The sequence below is a fragment of the Rutidosis leptorrhynchoides genome, chromosome 1 (genome assembly GCF_046630445.1).
Source record: "Rutidosis leptorrhynchoides isolate AG116_Rl617_1_P2 chromosome 1, CSIRO_AGI_Rlap_v1, whole genome shotgun sequence".
Taxonomy (NCBI): domain Eukaryota; kingdom Viridiplantae; phylum Streptophyta; class Magnoliopsida; order Asterales; family Asteraceae; genus Rutidosis; species Rutidosis leptorrhynchoides.
The window spans coordinates 310,319,417-310,331,550 of NC_092333.1; positions in this window are offsets into that span (position 1 = coordinate 310,319,417).

Below are 12,134 nucleotides of genomic sequence, written 5' to 3' on the forward strand. Positions count from 1 at the left end.
TACGTGTCTTTATTGCCTAAGCTGAAAGACTTGTGTACTAGCTAGAATTATCTTCACAACTATCTTGTATCAAAGTTATTGTGTGCTATATTTCATGCTTTATGTAAAATAAGCGGTATTGTAAGTTTGTAAAATATTGTATAAAAGTTTGAACGCGAAATATTATTATAATCAGTTTTTCATATAGAATTGTAGTAGTTGAATTGTATATTAGCTACTAAGTATGAACTTAACGGGTAGGTACTACCCGAATTTAAACTTATAAAACGCTAATATGAAGAAAAAGCTTTTATAAATGAGTTCATATTATGCTACGAAATACTATTAACTACTCTTAATATTATGTATGATTAACTTGTTCCATTTAACTATTTTGAAGGAAATGGCACCGACTACTCGACACACCGTGAATATGAATGAAGAGGAATTCCGTACTTTTCTAGCTTCAAACATAGCCGCAGTACAGGCTGCGCTACATACCAACAATAACCTTGGATCTAGCAGTACAGGAAATCGTGTAGGATGCACCTACAAAGAATTCACTGCCTGCAAACCTTTGGAATTTGATGGAACCGAAGGACCGATCGGATTGAAACGGTGGACCGAGAAGGTCGAATCGGTGTTTGCCATAAGTAAGTGTACTGAAGAGGACAAAGTAAAGTACGCTACGCATACCTTCACAGGTTCTGCGTTAACATGGTGGAATACCTATCTAGAGCAAGTGGGACAAGACGATGCGTACGCACTACCGTGGTCAGCATTCAAGCACTTGATGAACGAGAAGTACCGTCCCAGAACCGAGGTCAATAAGTTCAAGACAAAACTTAGAGGGTTACGAACCCAAGGATTTGATATTACCACGTACGAAAGACGATTCACAGAATTGTGCCTATTGTGTCCGGGAGCATTCGAAGATGAGGAAGAGAAGATCGACGCGTTTGTGAAAGGATTACCGGAAAGAATCCAAGAAGATATAAGTTCACACGAGCCCGCCTCCATACAACAGGCATGTAGAATGGCTCACAAACTCGTGAACCAAATTGAAGAAAGAATTAAAGAATAGACTGCTGAAGAGGCCAATGTGAAGCAAGTCAAAAGAAAGTGGGAGGAAAACGGTGATAAGAATCACCAATACAACAACAACAGCAATTACAACAATAATCGCAAAAATTATCCCAACAATCGCAACATCAATCGCAACTACAACAAATGGCCCAACAACAACAACAACAACAACAACTACAACAATCATCCTAACAACAATAATAACCGCAACAACAACAACAATCAGAAGCAGCTATGCCAAAGGTGTGAAAAGAATCACTCGGGGTTCTGCACCAAATTTTGCAACAAGTGTAAAAGAAATGGTCATAGCGCGGCGAAGTGTGAGTCTACGGACCAGGGGTTAATAGAACGAAAGGAACAAATGGTGTCGGAACGAGTAATGGCGGAGCAAGTAGTGTCGGAGCAAGTTATGCCAATGTAGTTTGTTATAAATGTGGAAAACCGGGCCACATTATTAGAAATTGCCCGAACCAGGAGAACACGAATGGACAAGGCCGTGGAAGAGTTTTCAATATTAATGCGGCAGAGGCACAGGAAGACCCGGAGCTTGTTACGGGTACGTTTCTTATTGACAATAAATCTGCTTACGTTTTATTTGATTCGGGTGCGGATAGAAGCTATATGAGTAGAGATTTTTGTGCTAAATTAAGTTGTCCATTGACGCCTTTGGATGGTAAATTTTTACTCGAATTAGCAAATGGTAAATTAATTTCAGTAGATAATATATGTCGGAATCGAGAAATTAAACTGGTTAGCGAAACATTTAAGATTGATTTGATACCAGTAGAGTTAGGGAGTTTTGATGTGATAATCGGTATGGACTGGTTGAAAGAAGTGAAAGCGGAGATCGTTTGTTACAAAAATGCAATTCGCATTATACGAGAAAAAGGAAAACCCTTAATGGTGTACGGAGAAAAGGGCAACACGAAGCTACATCTTATTAGTAATTTGAAGGCACAAAAACTAATAAGAAAAGGTTGCTATGCTGTTCTAGCACGCGTCGAGAAAGTACAAACTGAAGAAAAGAGCATCAATGATGTTCCTGTCGCAAAAGAATTTCCTGATGTATTTCCGAAAGAATTACCGGGATTACCCCCACATCGATCCGTTGAATTTCAAATAGATCTTGTACCAGGAGCTGCACCAATAGCTCGTGCTCCTTACAGACTCGCACCCAGTGAGATGAAAGAACTACAAAGCCAATTACAAGAACTTTTAGAGCGTGGTTTCATTCGACCAAGCACATCACCGTGGGGAGCTCCTGTTTTGTTTGTCAAGAAGAAAGATGGTACATTCAGGTTGTGTATCGACTACCGAGAGTTGAACAAACTTACCATCAAGAACCGCTACCCACTACCGAGAATCGATGACTTATTTGATCAACTACAAGGCTCGTCTGTTTATTCAAAGATTGACTTACGTTCCGGGTATCATCAAATGCGGGTGAAAGAAGATGATATTCCAAAGACTGCTTTCAGAACACGTTACGGTCATTACGAGTTTATGGTCATGCCGTTTGGTTTAACTAATGCACCAGCTGTGTTCATGGACCTTATGAACCGAGTGTGTGGACCATACCTTGACAAGTTTGTCATTGTTTTCATTGATGACATACTTATTTACTCAAAGAATGACCAAGAACACGGTGAACATTTGAGAAAGGTGTTAGAAGTATTGAGGAAGGAAGATTTGTACGCTAAGTTTTCAAAGTGTGCATTTTGGTTGGAAGAAGTTCAATTCCTCGGTCACATAGTGAACAAAGAAGGTATTAAGGTGGATCCGGCAAAGATAGAAACTGTTGAAAAGTGGGAAACCCCGAAAACTCCGAAACACATACGCCAGTTTTTAGGACTAGCTGGTTACTACAGAAGGTTCATCCAAGACTTTTCCAGAATAGCAAAACCCTTGACTGCATTAACGCATAAAGGGAAGAAATTTGAATGGAATGATGAACAAGAGAAAGCATTTCAGTTATTGAAGAAAAAGCTAACTACGGCACCTATATTGTCATTGCCTGAAGGGAATGATGATTTTGTGATTTATTGTGATGCATCAAAGCAAGGTCTCGGTTGTGTATTAATGCAACGAACGAAGGTGATTGCTTATGCGTCTAGACAATTGAAGATTCACGAACAAAATTATACGACGCATGATTTGGAATTAGGCGCGGTTGTTTTTGCATTAAAGACTTGGAGGCACTACTTATATGGGGTCAAAAGTATTATATATACCGACCACAAAAGTCTTCAACACATATTTAATCAGAAACAACTGAATATGAGGCAGCGGAGGTGGATTGAATTATTGAATGATTATGACTTTGAGATTCGTTACCACCCGGGAAAGGCAAATGTGGTAGCCGATGCCTTGAGCAGGAAGGACAGAGAACCCATTCGAGTAAAATCTATGAATATAATGATTCATAATAACCTTACTACTCAAATAAAGGAGGCGCAACAAGGAGTTTTAAAAGAGGGAAATTTAAAAGATGAAATACCCAAAGGATCGGAGAAGCATCTTAATATTCGGGAAGACGGAACCCGGTATAGGGCTGAAAGGATTTGGGTACCAAAATTTGGAGATATGAGAGAAATGGTACTTAGAGAAGCTCATAAAACCAGATACTCAATACATCCTGGAACGGGGAAGATGTACAAGGATCTCAAGAAACATTTTTGGTGGCCAGGTATGAAAGCCGATGTTGCTAAATACGTAGGAGAATGTTTGACGTGTTCAAAGGTCAAAGCTGAGCATCAGAAACCATCAGGTCTACTTCAACAACCCGAAATCTCGGAATGGAAATAGGAAAACATTACCATGGATTTCATCACTAAATTGCCAAGGACTGCAAGTGGTTTTGATACTATTTGGTTAATAGTTGATCGTCTCACCAAATCAGCACACTTCCTGCCAATAAGAGAAGATGACAAGATGGAGAAGTTAGCACGACTGTATTTGAAGGAAGTCGTCTCCAGACATGGAATACCAATCTCTATTATCTCTGATAGGGATGGCAGATTTATTTCAAGATTCTGGCAGACATTACAGCAAGAATTAGGAACTCGTCTAAACATGAGTACTGCCTATCATCCACAAACTGATGGGCAGAGCGAAAGGATGATACAAACGCTTGAAGACATGCTACGAGCATGTGTTATTGATTTCGGAAACAGTTGGGATTGACATCTACCGTTAGCAGAATTTTCCTACAACAACAGCTACCATTCAAGCATTGAGATGGCGCCGTTTGAAGCACTTTATGGTAGAAAGTGCAGGTCTCCGATTTGTTGGAGTGAAGTGGGGGATAGACAGATTACGGGTCCGGAGATTATACAAGAAACTACCGAGAATATCATCCAAATTCAACAACGGTTGAAAACCGCCCAAAGTCGACAAAAGAGCTACGCTGACATTAAAAGAAAAGATATAGAATTTGAAATTGGAGAGATGGTCATGCTTAAAGTTGCACCTTGGAAAGGCGTTGTTCGATTTGGTAAACGAGGGAAATTAAATCCAAGGTATATTGGACCATTCAAGATTATTGATCGTGTCGGACCAGTAGCTTACCGACTTGAGTTACCTCAACAACTCGCGGCTGTACATAACACTTTCCACGTCTCGAATTTAAAGAAATGTTTTGCTAAAGAAGATCTCACTATTCCGTTAGATGAAATCCAAATCAACGAAAAACTTCAATTCATCGAAGAACCCGTCGAAATAATGGATCGTGAGGTTAAAAGACTTAAGCAAAACAAGATACCAATTGTTAAGGTTCAATGGAATGCTCGTAGAGGACCCGAGTTCACCTAGGAGCGTGAAGATCAGATGAAGAAGAAATACCCGCATCTATTTCCAGAAGATTCGTCAACACCTTCAACAGCTTAATATTTCGGGACGAAATTTATTTAACGGGTAGGTACTGTAGTGACCCGAACTTTTCCATGTTTATATATATTAATTGAGATTGATATTTACATGATTAAATGTTTCCAACATGTTAAGCAATCAAACTTGTTAAGACTTGATTAATTGAAATATGTTTCATATAGACAATTGACCACCCAAGTTGACCGGTGATTCACGAACGTTAAAACTTGTAAAAACTATACGATGACATATATATGGTTATATATATAGTTAACATGTTTTTATTATAAGTATGTATCTCATTAGGTATTTTAACAATGAGTTATATACATAAAAATGAGACTATTAATTTAAGAAACTCGAAAACGATATATATAACGATTATCGTTATAACAACGTCTTACTAGGTACATATGAATCATATTAAGATATTGATACACTTGGTTAATTATGTTAAATGATAAGTAAATATATTATTAAGTGTATTAACAATGAAATACATATGTAAAAATAAGACTACTAACTTAATGATTTCGAAACGAGACATATATGTAACGATTATCGTTGTAACGACATTTAACTGTATATACATCATACTGAGATATATTATATATCATAATATCATGATAATATAACAATTTAATATCTCATTTGTTATAATAAACAATGGGTTAACAACATTCAACAAGATCGTTAACCTAAAGGTTTCAAAACAACATTTACATGTAACGACTAACGATGACTTAACGACTCAGTTAAAATGTATATACATGTAGTGTTTTAATATGTATTTATACACTTTTAAAAGACTTTAATACACTTATCAAAATACTTCTACTTAACAAAAATGCTTACAATTACATCCTCGTTCAGTTTCATCAACAATTCTACTCGTATGCACCCGTATTCGTACTCGTACAATACACAGCTTTTAGATGTATGTACTATTGGTATATACACTCCAATGATCAGCTCTTAGCAGCCCATGTGAGTCACCTAACACATGTGGGAACCATCATTTGGCAACTAGCATGAAATATCTCATAAAATTACAAAAATATGAGTAATCATTCATGACTTATTTACATGAAAACAAAATTACATATCCTTTATATCTAATCCATACACCAACGACCAAAAACACCTACAAACACTTTCATTCTTCAATTTTCTTCTTCTAATTGATCTCTCTCAAGTTCTATCTTCAAGTTCTAAGTGTTCTTCATAAATTCCAAAAGTTCTAGTTTCATAAAATCAAGAATACTTTCAAGTTTGCTAGCTCACTTCCAATCTTGTAAGGTGATCATCCAACCTCAAGAAATCTTTGTTTCTTACAGTAGGTTATCATTCTAATACAAGGTAATAATCATATTCAAACTTTGGTTCAATTTCTATACCTATAACAATCTTATTTCAAGTGATGATCTTACTTGAACTTGTTTTCGTGTCATGATTCTGCTTCAAGAACTTCGAGCCATCCAAGGATCCATTGAAGCTAGATCCATTTTTCTCTTTTCCAGTAGGTTTATCCAAGGAACTTAAGGTAGTAATGATGTTCATAACATCATTCGATTCATACATATAAAGTTATCTTATTCGAAGGTTTAAATTTGTAATCACTAGAACATAGTTTAGTTAATTCTAAACTTGTTCGCAAACAAAAGTTAATCCTTCTAACTTGACTTTTAAAATCAACTAAACACATGTTCTATATCTATATGATATGCTAACTTAATGATTTAAAACCTGGAAACACGAAAAACACCGTAAAACCGGATTTACGCCGTCGTAGTAACACCGCGGGCTGTTTTGGGTTAGTTAATTAAAAACTATGATAAACTTTGATTTTAAAGTTGTTATTCTGAGAAAATGATTTTTATTATGAACATGAAACTATATCCAAAAATTATGATTAAACTTAAAGTGGAAGTATGTTTTCTAAAATGGTCATCTAGACGTCGTTCTTTCGACTGAAATTACTACCTTTACAAAAACGACTTGTAACTTATTTTTCCGACTATAAACCTATACTTTTCTGTTTAGATTCATAAAATAGAGTTCAATATGAAACCATAGCAATTTGATTCACTCAAAACGGATTTAAAATGAAGAAGTTATGGGTAAAACAAGATTGGATAATTTTTCTCATTTTAGCTACGTGAAAATTGGTAACAAATCTATTCCAACCATAACTTAATCAACTTGTATTGTATATTATGTAATCTTGAGATACCATAGACACGTATACAATGTTTCGACCTATCATGTCAACACATCTATATATATTTCGGAACAACCATAAACACTCTATATGTGAATGTTGGAGTTAGCTATACAGGGTTGAGGTTGATTCCAAAATATATATAGTTTGAGTTGTGATCAATACTGAGATACGTATACACTGGGTCGTGGATTGATTCAAGATAATATTTATCGATTTATTTCTGTACATCTAACTGTGGACAACTAGTTGTAGGTTACTAACGAGGACAGCTGACTTAATAAACTTAAAACATCAAAATATATTAAAAGTGTTGTAAATATATTTTGAACATACTTTGATATATATGTATATATTGTTATAGGTTCGTGAATCAACCAGTGGCCAAGTCTTACTTCCCGATGAAGTAAAAATCTGTGAAAGTGAGTTATAGTCCCACTTTTAAAATCTAATATTTTTGGGATGAGAATACATGCAGGTTTTATAAATGATTTACAAAATAGACACAAGTACGTGAAACTACATTCTATGGTTGAATTATCGAAATCGAATATGCCCCTTTTTATTAAGTCTGGTAATCTATGAATTAGGGAACAGACACCCTAATTGACGCGAATCCTAAAGATAGATCTATTGGGCCTAACATGTAGTGACCCGAACTTTTCCATGTTTATATATATTAATTGAGATTGATATTTACATGATTAAATGTTTCCAACATGTTAAGCAATCAAACTTATTAAGACTTGATTAATTGAAATATGTTTCATATAGACAATTGACCACCCAAGTTGATCGGTGATTCACGAATGTTAAAACTTGTAAAAACTATATGATGACATATATATGGATATATATATAGTTAACATGATACTATGATAAGAAAACATATCATAAAGTATATTAACAATGAACTACATATGTAAAAACAAGACTACTAACTTAATGATTTTTAAACGAGACATATATGTAACGATTATCGTTGTAAAGACATTTAATGTATATATATCATATTAAGAGATATTCATACATGATAATATCATGATAATATAATAATTTAAAATCTCATTTGATATTATAAACATTGGGTTAACAACATTTAACAAGATCGTTAACCTAAAGGTTTCAAAACAACACTTACATGTAACGACTAACGATGACTTAACGACTCAGTTAAAATGTATATACATGTAGTGTTTTAATATGTATTTATACACTTTTGAAAGACTTCAATACACTTATCAAAATACTTCTACTTAACAAAAATGCTTACAATTACATCCTCGTTCAGTTTCATCAACAATTCTACTCGTATGCACCCGTATTCGTACTCGTACAATACACAGCTTTTAGATGTATGTACTATTGGTATATACACTCCAATGATCAGCTCTTAGCAGCCCATGTGAGTCACCTAACACATGTGGGAACCATCATTTGGCAACTAGCATGAAATATCTCATAAAATTACAAAAATATGAGTAATCATTCATGACTTATTTACATGAAAACAAAATTACATATCCTTTATATCTAATCCATACACCAACGACCAAAAACACCTACAAACACTTTCATTCTTCAATTTTCTTCATCTAATTGATCTCTCTCAAGTTCTATCTTCAAGTTCTAAGTGTTCTTCATAAATTCCAAAAGTTCTAGTTTCATAAAATCAAGAATACTTTCAAGTTTGCTAGCTCACTTCCAATCTTGTAAGGTGATCATCCAACCTCAAGAAATCTTTGTTTCTTACAGTAGGTTATCATTCTAATACAAGGTAATAATCATATTCAAACTTTGGTTCAATTTCTATAACTATAACAATCTTATTTCAAGTGATGATCTTACTTGAACTTGTTTTCGTGTCATGATTCTGCTTCAAGAACTTCGAGCCATCCAAGGATCCATTGAAGCTAGATCCATTTTTCTATTTTCCAGTAGGTTTATCCAAGGAAATTAAGGTAGTAATGATGTTCATAACATCATTCGATTCATACATATAAAGCTATCTTATTCGAAGGTTTAAACTTGTAATCACTAGAACATAGTTTAGTTAATTCTAAACTTGTTCGCAAACAAAAGTTAATCCTTCTAACTTGACTTTTAAAATCAACTAAACACATGTTCTATATCTATATGATATGCTAACTTAATGATTTAAAACCTGGAAACAAGAAAAACACCGTAAAACCGGATTTACGCCGTCGTAGTAACACCGCGGGCTGTTTTGGGTTAGTTAATTAAAAACTATGATAAACTTTGATTTAAAAGTTGTTATTCTGAGAAAATGATTTTTATTATGAACATGAAACTATATCCAAAAATTATGGTTAAACTCAAAGTGGAAGTATGTTTTCTAAAATGGTCATCTAGACGTCGTTCTTTCGACTGAAATGACTACCTTTACAAAAACGACTTGTAACTTATTTTTCCGACTATAAACCTATACTTTTCTGTTTAGATTCATAAAATAGAGTTCAATATGAAACCATAGCAATTTGATTCACTCAAAACGGATTTAAAATGAAGAAGTTATGGGTAAAACAAGATTGGATAATTTTTCTCATTTTAGCTACGTGAAAATTGATAACAAATCTATTCCAACCATAACTTAATCAACTTGTATTGTATATTATGTAATCTTGAGATACCATAGACACGTATACAATGTTTCGACCTATCATGTCGACACATCTATATATATTTCGGAACAACCATAGACACTCTATATGTGAATGTTGGAGTTAGCTATACAGGGTTGAGGTTGATTCCAAAATATATATAGTTTGAGTTGTGATCAATACTGAGATACGTATACACTGGGTCGTGGATTGATTCAAGATAATATTTATCGATTTATTTCTGTACATCTAACTGTGGACAACTAGTTGTAGGTTACTAACGAGGACAGCTGACTTAATAAACTTAAAACATCAAAATATATTAAAAGTGTTGTAAATATATTTTGAACATACTTTGATATATATGTATATATTGTTATAGGTTCGTGAATCAACCAGTGGCCAAATCTTACTTCCCGACGAAGTAAAAATCTGTGAAAGTGAGTTATAGTCCCACTTTTAAAATCTAATATTTTTGGGATGAGAATACATGCAGGTTTTATAAATGATTTACAAAATAGACACAAGTACGTGAAACTACATTCTATGGTTGAATTATCGAAATCGAATATGCCCCTTTTTATTAAGTCTGGTAATCTAAGAATTAGGGAACAGACACCCTAATTGACGCGAATCCTAAAGATAGATCTATCGGGCCCAACAAGCCCCATCCAAAGTACCGGATGCTTTAGTACTTCGAAATTTATATCATATCCGAAGGGTGTCCCGGAATGATGGGGATATTCTTATATATGCATCTTGTTAATGTCGGTTACCAGGTGTTCACCATATGAATGATTTTTATCTCTATGTATGGGATGTGTATTGAAATATGAAATCTTGTGGTCTATTATTATGATTTGATATATATAGGTTAAACCTATAACTCACCAACATTTTTGTTGACGTTTTAAGCATGTTTATTCTCAGGTGATTATTAAGAGCTTCCGCTGTCGCATACTTAAATAAGGACGAGATTTGGAGTCCATGCTTGTATGATATTGTGTAAAAACTGCATTCAAGAAACTTATTTTGTTGTAACATATTTGTATTGTAAACCATTATGTAATGGTCGCGTGTAAATAGGATATTTTAGATTATCATTATTTGATAATCTACGTAAAGCTTTTTAAAACCTTTATCTATGAAATAAAGGTTATGGTTTGTTTTAAAAATGAATGCAGTCTTTGAAAAATGTCTCATATAGAGGTCAAAACCTCGCAACGAAATCAATTAATATGGAACGTTTTTAATCAATAAGAACGGGACATTTCAGTTGGTATCAGAGCGTTGGTCTTAGAGAACCAGAAAATTTGCATTAGTGTGTCTTATCGAGTTTGTTAGGATGCATTAGTGAGTCTGGACTTCGACCGTGTTTTCTTTAAAAATGATTGCTTAACATTTTTGTTGGAAACTATATATTTTTAACATATGAATATTATGTGATATATTAATCTCTTAACGTGTTTGATATTATGTGATAGATGTCTACCTCTAGAACAAGTTCCATTGACTCACCTAATAATAATGAAGAGTCAAATGTAAATTGGAATGATTTGTGGACTGATTCACAAGTTCCCGAAGAGGAACCGGAAGAAGAGTCGGAACCGGAAGAAGAATCGGAACCGGAAGAAGAATCGGAACCGGATGAAGAAATAGAACCGGTGGGGGAAATAATAAAACGGTTAAGTAAAAGAAAATTCTCAACCAACCGACCAAAGTTAATTATGGTCAATGGTGTTTCCGCCAAGGAAGCAAAATATTGGGAGGATTACCAATTCTCCGATGAATCGGATTCCGACGAGAATTCCGATGATGTTATAGAAATTACCCCAACTGAATTTAAAAAGGCAAAAGAAAATAATAAGGGAAAGGGCATAAAAATAGAGAAATCTAATTCCAACCCCGATGAACTTTATATGTATCGTCAACCCCCGAAGTTCTTAAGTTGTAACAATGACCCGGGAACCTCTAAACCACCAGGTTTTTCTAAACCAATGTGGACAACGATGGCTCGTATTAGGGGAACATCATATATCCCTAGAAACTTGGCAAAATGAACAAAAACCGAAGAAGAAGAAACGAGCGAGTCGGAATAAGATAGTTGTATTCGTGTGGTGTAATATATGTAATATAGTGTTCTTATGCTTTATGATATATGTAAAAATTGCTTGTATTAATAAGTATTTTTTTTATGAATCTAACTCTTGTCTATTTTACAGTTTAAAAACACAAAATGGATAGACAACCCAATATTTTAAGAGACCTACCCGGAGACATGATTGATGAAATCTTGTCTAGAGTCGGCCAGAATTCTTCGGCACAACTATTTAAGGCGAGATCAGTTTGTAAGACATTCG